The sequence below is a fragment of the Artemia franciscana genome, chromosome 7, assembly GCF_032884065.1.
Source record: "Artemia franciscana chromosome 7, ASM3288406v1, whole genome shotgun sequence".
In the NCBI taxonomy this organism is placed as follows: Eukaryota; Metazoa; Arthropoda; class Branchiopoda; order Anostraca; family Artemiidae; genus Artemia; species Artemia franciscana.
In genome coordinates this window covers 56956824-56968220 of record NC_088869.1, presented here as the reverse complement: position 1 = coordinate 56968220, position 11397 = coordinate 56956824, and positions in this window count along the sequence as shown.

Below are 11397 nucleotides of genomic sequence, written 5' to 3'. Positions count from 1 at the left end.
CTTAGATAGGAGCTTGAAAGCTCTACAGTAGGGTTTTCGGATATGCTGAAGATGATGAAGCGCTTCCCATTATGATTATTTGAATTTTCAAGGGTGTTTCCTCCCCATCTAAAATTTGGAAAGTCTCTCATGCTAACAGCCTTTAATGGGTAACATTTAACTTAATAGATTTTATATATTTTAAGTCAGCAAAAAAAGCCAATTCTTTTGATGTACTATTTATTTTATATCAAAATCTGCATCTTTAGGGCTTCGGTTACTATTGAATCGAGTTGCTTTTACTTACATTTTCTTACCATGAACTTTTTGATTTTGGAGCTTCTGCTGATTTCACATTCATCAACGTAGTATATATTTTTAAAGTAATCACTGAATTTTTTTTGCAAATTGCATGCCTTTCCTAGTAGCCATATAGGCTACCTTTTGGACAAATTTTAAAATTTCCTTATGGCAATTTTGTATGTTCACTTGGAAATATCCCCCCCCCCTCCCTCTCTCTCTCTCTCTAAATACACAAGCATAACGTTTATAGATTGAACAGAAGAGTAAAACTAAACAAGGAGAACGTTTTTGCTGTGTACTACTACAACTCGTCCAAATATTGATTATTAAGCGGCTCTACCAGAAGATTCACATCCTTTCCCAGTTCAACACGTCTTTAAACCTTATAGTTCAATTTACCCCCCCCCCTCTTCAGCCGTAACAAAAATAACAAGATTTTTTTCTGAAATTCAGCTTTACATTGGTGTCAAATTATGTATTTGCACAAACAATTCCTGTTTCATTTTATAATTATTCTTGGATGTTCCTTCTCGCATCCTTTCGGTAGCATTGTTCAAGGTTTACATACCGCATCATTTTGTTTTTCTCCTTCTTTATTTTTTGTTTTCAAATAATTAGGTTGAGAATCAGAGGATTGTAGCCGTCCAACATCAAGCTCTTTGAGCCTTCCCCGGGTGGTTGTGTGTATGTATAGTTTTTGTAATTTAGTAGTTAATAAAGAGTTCATTCATTTTTTTCACTGTTTAAAGAAAATCATGGTAGCAGAAAAACCTGCAACCTGATAAAGAACAACCAAGTGAAATTTATTTATGATTCAACCAATAATTATGCGCAACTATAAAATTATATTTTTTAGAATTTGAAAATAGAGCCCGAAACTCCTCGAACGTGACAAATCGGAATAAAAAAGTTTGCGGAACCACAAACTCAACCTAACTTAACCTAACAAAAAATTCTCTCTAAAAGCCACAGAGCAATTTTCGGTCTTAAAACGTTAGCGATTTCAAATTTCCGATCAACGAAAACGGAAATGATTGCGATTCTACATGTATAAATACAAGAATATTTGGGCCGGAATAACTCCATAACGGTAAGTTTGCAGTAGTTTTGCAAGAGAGGAAAGATGTTCAAAAAGTCAAAATGCATCTATTAACAATAGTTTCATGACTCAAAAATTTTTTTTCGGTAATACCAACATTGACCCTTTTTTATTCCGATTTTTCACGTTCGAGGAGTTTCGGGCTCTTTTTCTAAATTCTAAAAATATATTTTTATAGTTGCGCATAATTATTGGTTGAATCATAAATAATTTTTACTTTGTTGCTCTTTATCAGGCTGCAGGTCTTTCTGCAGCCATGACTTTGTTTAAACAGTGAAAAAAAGGAATGAACTCTTTATTAACTACTAAATTACAAAACATTGACCTAAAAAAGTCCATCATTAAAACCATTGTCATCAAAATCTTTGTTAATATTGAGATCTATAGACCCTTAGATCTCAATATTAACTTGTAACATGTTTGATGTAACATTTTTGTATTTGTGCACATGTCTATACGTGATTTTTAAGTAAAAAAAAAAAAACATAAAAAAACAAGTTTTTTCAATTGAAAGTAAGATGCAACGGTAAAATTTAAAACGAAAAATATTATGCCATATATGCTTCGTCTTCCTTAACCCTCGTTCTTTATGCTAGTATTAAAGCTATTTAAAAATATATCTTATTCAAATTCAACTGCCCTTGTGTTTGAGCAGTCTTTCTTAAAGAATTGTGAAACAAGACAAAACTTCAGCGTAAACAGCAAGGGCTCAAGGAGGAGCAGCATATATAGATTAATTTCTGTTCGCTTTGAGATTTAATGTTGTCCCTTACTTCCAGTTGAAAAATTTCTTATTTCTTTATTTAATCTCTGATTAACTAAAATAATGAATATTCTCCCTGAGGAGAATCACATCGTAGAAAATCCAACCCCCTAAAAAAATATGTACGCCAATCATATTTTGGGGGTCATGTACGCCAATCAAACGGGGGTCAGGTTATCACGAAAGACGTAGTCATTGGACCTTTCAACTATGCTGACTCAATGGCTATCTAAAATTTTGAACTGTTGGCTTCTGGAAAAAAACTTCGATACGATCGATCACCCCTGGAAAAAAAATAAGAGCAAAAGGAAAAAACAAATAAATACATCTGCCTGATCTTTCTTCTGACAAAAATACATGATTTCATATTTTAGTAGATAGGAATTTGAAGCCTCTATGGTATGCTTTCGTTTTGGGGGGTTTTCTCCCATTTTTTAAAAATCTGGCATTTTTTTCGCGCTGGTAGGTTTTGATTTAGCTCTTAAACCTCTTTTTGAGAAATTCACAGTAAAATATATTAAATCTCATCCTCCTTTTTTGTCTTTTTGCACTGAATGTCTGCTTTGTCATAGAGAAACCTGTACCCTTGAAAAGTGGTGAACAAGTCAGTAATCTTGTTCATGTGATATGATATTTTCGATTTTTACTCTTCATACAACCGATTCCTTCGAAACTGATGACCAAACTAGACCTTTTCCTTAGAAGAAAAACGGCCAATTGTTTTGAAAAAGTTTTTTTTTTATCGCCGACTCGTCGATTTTTGAGAAATAATCGGTTCGTCTCAACACGGCATAAAGCTAGAGAAATTTTCAAGTTCAATATTAAGAGGTTTTTATTCTTTGTATTTTATCTTTCTCAGTTGTTTGTGACTGAGACAGCACCCGCACATAAGGGGGGATGGGATTCAGTTTTAAAATTGCCTAATGCGACCACTCGGTTGTATAGACATACTTATTCCGAAATATTTAAATCCCTCCCTTTGGACTAACACGATAAAAAAAAAATGTCACACAGCAAGAATACTACGAAACATGGAGAAATAGCACTACCGAGGTAAACTTGATACAATTTTTTTGACGGCTATTAGATAGCCCGTGTGATTTCTTGTTTACTTGACGCTTTGACTTATACCCAAACACTTTGACCTAAAGTTTCTTTCTGCTTTAAAAAGTACAGTTAAGAGTAAGAGTCAAACTTTTGCGTAAAGAGCGGGGCGTTGAGGAGGAAAATCCCCTTTCATATACGGAGTAATTTCTGTTCGTTTTAAGTTTTAATGTTGCTCCTTACTTTCATTTAAAAAAGCTTTTTTTATTTAATAATATATATATAAATAAGTTGTTTGTGTATTGACGTCATGTTTGTCGAGTCGACTGACGTCATTATAAGAATTGTGCATTATGCCGTCATGAAGTTGTAGTCGACTGGCGTCATGTTTGTCGACTGACGAAATTACAGACCGGGACACCGGGACACAAAGGACGACCGGGACACAGGGAATATAAATGACGACCGGGACACAGGGAAACAACTACAACGCGGACGCCGGGGGGCGCAGGGGGTATATTTAAATGGCGACCGGGACATCACCATCAAAAAAGCTCAAGGGCAATCATTAGAATAGTGAGGTATAGATCTGAATACGGATTGTTTTTCCCATTGACAATTATATGTTGCATGTTCAAGAGTCGGTAAACCTGACAATCTATTTATATGCACAGACAATGGGACAGCGAAGAATGTTGTATATTCGCAAGTTTTATGTAGTTAAAAATATATATATATATATATATATATATATATATATATATATATATATATATATATATATATATATATATATATATATATATATATATATATATATATATATATATATATATATATATATATATATATATATATATATATATATATACTAGCTGTTGGGGTGGCGCTTCGCGCCCCCCCGCGCGCGTAAGTCGTTACGCGCCATATTAGTTACGCGCCATTGTAGTTGTGTCCCTATGTCCCACCTGTGAATATAGATAGATATATATATATATATATATATATATATATATATATATATATATATATATATATATATATATATATATATATATATATATATATATATATATATATATATATATATATATATATATATATATATATATGTTTTTAACTACGTAAAACTTGCGAATATACAACATTCTTTGCTGTCCCATTGTCTGTGCATATAAATAGATTGTCAGGTTTACCGACTCTTGAACATGCAACATATAATGGTCCATGGGAAAACAATCCGTATTCAGATCTATACCTCATGATTCTAATGATTGCCCTTGAGCTTTGTTGATGGTGATTGCTAATCGACGATTCCCTGTGTCGCCGTCGTCATTTATATATCCCCGTGTGCCCCCCGGTGTCCCGGTCGTCATTTATATTCCATGTGTTCCGGTCGTCATTTATGTCCCGGTGTCCCAGTCTGTGGATTCTCTTTGAGGGTCCCGGGCGTCATTGATATTCCTTGTGTCCCGGTGTCCCGGTCGTCATTCGTGTCCCGGTGTCCCAGTCTGTATATACATTCGTTTTTGAATTGGTTTTTTTTTTAGGTTTTAGTTTTCTGCCTTTTTTTTAGTTTTTTTTAGTTATACCTCATGATTCTAATGATTGCCCTTGAGCTTTGTTGATGGTGGTTGCTAATCGAACATTCCCTGTGTCCCCATCGTCATTTATATATCCCCCTGTGCCCCCCGGCGTCCCCGTTGTAGTTGTGTCCCTGTGTCCCGGTCGTCATTTATATTCCCTGTGTCCCGGTCGTCAACGTCGGCCGACACAGAAACATGACGTCACCTGATCCACAGACAGACAGACAGACAACTTATTATATATATATATATATATATATATATATATATATATATATATATATATATATATATATATATATATATATATATATATATATATATATATATATATATATATATATATATATAAAAATAAGTTGTCTGTGGATGTTTGGGTCTGTCTGTTGGGTGACGTCATGCTTGTGTGTTGACTGACGTCATGAAGTTAGTTGTCGTCGTTTTTGTAATGACGGTGACGTCATTAAAGATGTTTAAGACATGCTTTCACGTAGAAATCTATTAATCTTTAACTGTAAAATGACTGATGAGCTTACAATGGCAACAGCCGAGGAAGATGCTCAAAGAGTCAATGCCAAAAAACTTGCTGCTGATAGAGAAAGTAAGAAAAGAAAGCGTGCCGAGGAATCAAAAGAACATCAAGGAATCAGGCTTGAGGCTGATAGAGAAAGTAAGAAAAGAAAGCGTGCCGAGGAATCAAAAGAACAGCAAGGAAACAGGCTTGAGGCTGATAGAGAAAGAAAGAACAGAAAGCGTGCCGAGGAACTACCAGAGCAACGCGAAACCAGACTTGCTGCTAAAAGAGAAAGTGAAAAAAGAAGGCGTGCTGAGGAACTACCAGAGCAACATGAAACCAGACTTGCTGCTAAAAGAGAAAGTGAAAAAAGAAGGCATGCCGAGGAACTACCAGAGCAACATGACATTACGGCCCGTGTCTTCCGGCAAAAGTTGAAATCACTGATAAACTACATAGTAAATTTTGAAGTGTTTGGGTCAGTGCGATGCTGGATGTACTCAGTGGAATGGCAAAAACGAGGTTTGCCACACGCACATATACTAATCTGGCTACATAAAAAAATTACTTCGAACGAAATCGATGATGTGATTTCCGCTGAAATACCTGATGAAAATGTCGATAAGGGGTTACATGCTATTATTGTAAAAAATATGATACATGGACCTTGCGGTGCACTGAACGAAAATTCACCATGCATGGCCAATGGAAGGTGCACAAAGCAATATCCTCGACTTTTAGTATCCAACACAATTACTGGCAATGATGGTTACCCACAATATAGAAGAAGATCTACTGAAGATGGCGGTAAAACAGCAATAATAAAGAAGCGTAACGGTACCACCATCGAAGTAGATAACCAGTGGGTTGTTCCATATTCCCCATTATTATCAAAAACATTTAATGCACACATAAACGTTGAATACTGTAACTCCGTAAAGGCAATCAAATACATATGTAAATACGTCAACAAAGGCAGTGACATGGCAGTTTTTGGCTTGCAGCCCGAAATCAAAGATATCGACGAAATCGTACAATATCAGGCTGGAAGATACATAAGCAGTAATGAAGCCGTTTGGCGAATTCTTTCATTTCCGATACATGAACGTAGTCCAGCTGTTGTTCATTTAGCGGTACATTTACAGAATGGTCAACGTGTTTATTTCTCGGAAACCAACGTGCAACAAAGAGCCCTGAATCCACCGGATACAAAGTTAACCGGTTTCTTTTCGCTTTGCAAAAATGATTCTTTTGCAAAAAAACTGTTGTATACTGAAGTGCCTTCGTATTATACGTGGAATACTAAAAATAAAGTATTTGAACGTCGAAAACAGGGTAAGTCAGTCGACGGCCAACCTACCATCTTCAAAGATACCACGATAGGAAGACTCTACACCGTTCACCCCAATCAACATGAATGCTTCTTTCTACGCCTGCTTTTGGTGAATGTACCCGGTCCGACATCCTTTGAGTATTTGAGAACTGTAAACAGTACTATATATGACACTTACCGTAGTGCATGCAAAGCTCTAAATTTATTGGAGAATGACCAACACTGGGATAACTGCATCAATGACGCGTGCGAAACGTCAACTCCAAGTCAAATTCGTGCATTGTTTGGCATCATTTTAACAACTTGCTCTCCATCAGCTCCTACAGAGTTATGGGAAAAATGTAAGTCAAAAATGTCCGAAGATATGCTCCATCGAAAACAGCTAGAGACGTCAGATATGACTTTTGATTTTAATCAGAAATTTATAACTACACTTTAGTTATTATAGAAGATTTGTGCGTAAGTATGGCAAACAAACCTCTTCAGGATTTGGGAATGCCTTCACCTAACCGTATCGCTGCTGTTTCGACATGTGTAGAATTGTATCGTGAACAAAGTTACAGTACGAGTGATCTATTGTCGTATGTACAAAATAACATTTCCAAGTTAACGTCGGAACAAAAAGACATTTATGATACGATAATGCATTGTGTCAATAACAACGTTGGAGCAATTTTCTTTTTGGATGTGCCAGGAGGTACTGGTAAAACGTTCGTGATAAAAGTGATTCTGGCATCAATTCGATCAAAAAATGATATAGCGTTGGCAATTGCGTCGTCCGGAATAGCCGCAACATTGCTGCCTGGTGGAAGAACTGCTCATTCCGCTTTGAAATTGCCTCTGAATTTGCATTCTACAGAAACTCCCACTTACAATATTTCCAAATCATCTGGGATGGGTAAAGTATTGCAGCAATGCAAACTTATTATTTGGGATGAGTGCATAATGGCACACAAAAAATCGCTCGAGGATCAATGCTTGAAAGATTTGCGAAGGAAGTCGAAACCCTTTGGCAGCACATTAATATTGCTTGCGGGAGATTTCAGGCAAACATTACCTATAATACCTAGATCAACTCCTGCAGACGAAATGAATGCTTGCCTGAAAAATTCTAATTTATGGGCACACGTAAAAATATTCAAATTAACTAAAAATATGCGTGTCCGATTGCAAAACGATGACTCTGGTCAAACATTTTCAGATTTTCAGAAACATTTCGAAACGGAAAGCTCCCAGTAGACTCAATTTCAGGACGTATACAACTACCTGCTGATTTCTGTAATTTAGTGACGTCCAAAAATGAATTGAATGAAAAAGTATTTCCGAATATTCTAAACAATTATAAAAATAATAAATGGCTAAGTGAAAGAGCGATTCTTGCACCCAAAAATATAGACGTCCACGAAATCAACAAATATTGTTTTGACCAAGATTCGAGACCAGGCAGTCCTTTACAAGTCAGTGGACACAGTTTTGGAACTAAATGAAGCGGTTAATTATCCTTCTGAATTTTTAAATTCCGTGGATCTTTCAGGGTTTCCACCACACGTGCTACAACTAAAAATAGGCGTACCAATAATACTTTTAAGAAATATCAACCCACCAAAGCTTTGCAATGGCACGCGACTTACCGTAAAAAAAAACAATGGAAAACCTAATAGAGGCCACAATCTTGACAGGGCCTTTTGAGGGTGAGGCTGTTCTTATTCCTCGCATTCCCATGATTCCAACGGATCTGCCTTTTCAATTTAAAAGATTGCAATTCCCAATTCGATTAGCATTTGTAATCCCCATTAACAAAGCTCAAGGTCAATCATTAGAAAAATGTGGTATAGATCTTAATACTGATTGTTTTTCCCATGGACAATTGTACGTTGCATGTTCGAGGGTCGGTAAACCTGACAATCTATTTATATGCAGCGACAATTGAACAGCGAAGAATGTTGTATATTCGCAAGTTTTACGCAGTTAATTTGTATTGTATCTATCTATCTATCTATCTATATAAAAACGAGTTGTGTGTATGCATGTTTGTTTGTTTGTAAAAAGAGCGTTTGCATATGACGTCATTATTAGTACATAAGGCTTTGTATATGCACAGACAATGGGAAAGCCAAGAATGTTGTATATTCGCAAGTTTTACGTAGTTTGAAACACATATATAAATCTATCTATATTCACAGGTGGGACACAGGGACACAACTACAATGGTGCGTAACTAATATGGCGCGTAACGACTTACGCGCGTGGGGGGGGGGCGCTTGGGGGGCGCAAAGCGCCCCACCAACTAGGTGTTGGGGTGGCGCGAAGTGCCACCCCAACAGCTAGTATATATATATATATATATATATATATATATATATATAGATATATATATATATATATATATATATATATATATATATATCTATATATGTATATATATATATATATATATATATATATATATATATATATATATATATATATATATATATATATATATATATATATATATATATATATATATATATATATATATATCTATATATATAAAAATAAGTTGTCTGTGGATCTGTGGATCAGGTGACGTCATGTTTCGGCTGACGTCATGAAATTAGTTGCCATCATTTTTGCTTTGAAGGTGACGTCATTCAAGTTATATAAGACATATGTTCGCGTAGAATTCTATTAATGTTTAAGTTTACAATGACTGATGAAGATGCTCAAAGAGTCTATGCCAAAAAACTTGCTGCTGATAGAGAAAGTCAGAAAAGAAAGCGTGCCGAGGAACTACCAGAGCAACGCGAAAGCAGACTTGCTGCTAAAAGAGAAAGTGAAAAAAGAAGGCGTGCCGAGGAATCAAAAGACCAGCAGGGAAACAGGCTTGAGGCTGATAGAGAAAGAAAGAACAGAAAGCATGCCGAGGAACTACCAGAGCAACGCAGAAGCAGACTTGCTGCTAAAAGAGAAAGTGAAAAAAGAAGGCGTGCCGAGGAATCAAAAGACCAGCAGGGAAACAGGCTTGAGGCTGATAGAGAAAGAAAGAACAGAAAGCATGCCGAGGAACTACCAGAGCAACGCAGAAGCAGACTTGCTGCTAAAAGAGAAAGTGAAAAAAGAAGGCGTGCCGAGGAATCAAAAGACCAGCAGGGAAACAGGCTTGCTGCTGATAGAGAAAGAAAGAACAGAAAGCATGCCGAGGAATCACAAGAACAGCAAGAAATCAGGCTTGCTGCTGATAGAGAAAGTAAGAAAAGAAAGCGTGCCGAGGAATTACAAGAACAGCAAGAAATCAGGCTTGCTGCTGATAGAGAAAGTAAGAAAAGAAAGCGTGCCGAGGAATCAGAGCAATCTGAAAGTTATCGCCTGGCATTCAGGTACAACCCAGTCGATGATTATAGCTTGAGTAGATGTGTTCAAATCGGGACAATGTCTAAAATTTGTCCCTATTGCAAGGCCTTGAAATTCAATGGTGAAACAATGGGAATGTGTTGCGCCTCAGGAAAAGTTAAACTTCCTCTATTGGCTGCACCACCAGAGCCATTGAAGACTTTCCTTACTGGAACTACGTCAGAATCTAAGCGTTTTTTGTCAAAAATCAGACAATACAACTCATGTTTCCGAATGACGTCGTTTGGAGCCCAAATCGAAAATCCAGATCAATTTATGTCTACTTTCAAAGTAAAAGGGCAAATTTATCATAAAGCAGGGTCCCTTCTACCATTCTCAGGCGAGAATCATAAATTTTTACAATTTTACTTCATCAGTGATAGAAATTCTGAATTGAATGCACGTTGCGAAATTTCTCCCAACGTTGAAAGGACAATCGTTTCCCAATTGCAACATCTTTTCCACGAAAATAATAATTTAGTGCGTCTGTTCAAAACAGCCATCGATTTGATGCCTACTGATACTCATAAAATTGTTATTTCCGCTGACAAAACGCCTCCTGGCCAACATGTGCGTAGATACAATGCTCCGACTATCGACGAAGTGGCAATCGTTATGGTCGGTGATCAGTTTTTACCTCGAGATATTATTCTACATAAGCGAAACGCTCAGTTGTTAAGAATTGCTTATCTATTGCTCTATCTATCTATCTATCTATATAAAAACGAGTTGTGTGTATGCATGTTTGTTTGTTTGTAAAAAGAGCGTTTGCATATGACGTCATTATTAGTACATACGGCTTTGTATATGGACAGACAATGGGAAAGCCAAGAATGTTGTATATTCGCAATTTTTACGTAGTTTGAAACACATATATAAATCTATCTATATTCACAGGTGGGACACAGGGACACAACTACAATGGCGCGTAACTAATATGGCGCGTAACTAATATGGCGCGTAACGACTTACGCGCGCGGGGGGGTTTGGGGGGGCGCGAAGCGCCACCCCAACAGCTAGTATATATATATAAGTTGTCTGTCTGTCTGTCTATCTGTCGAGTAACGTCATGACGTCATGTCGTCATGAAGTTAGTTGTCGTCATGTTTGTTATGACGATAACGTCATTAAAAGTATTTAAGAAAATCGTTCAAAGACAAGTTTTTAATTGTAAGAAGATCGTGGACGGAAAAATGTTTAATTGTAAAATGACTGAAGAACCTACAATGGCAACAGCCGAGGAAGCTGCTCAAAGAGTCTATGCCGAAAAACTTGCGGCTGATAGAGAAAGTAAGAAAAGAAAACGTGCCGAGGAATCACAAGAACAGCAAGAAAACAGGCTTGCGGCTGATAGAGAAAGTAAGAAAAGAAAGCGTGCCGAGGAATCACAAGAACAGCAAGAAA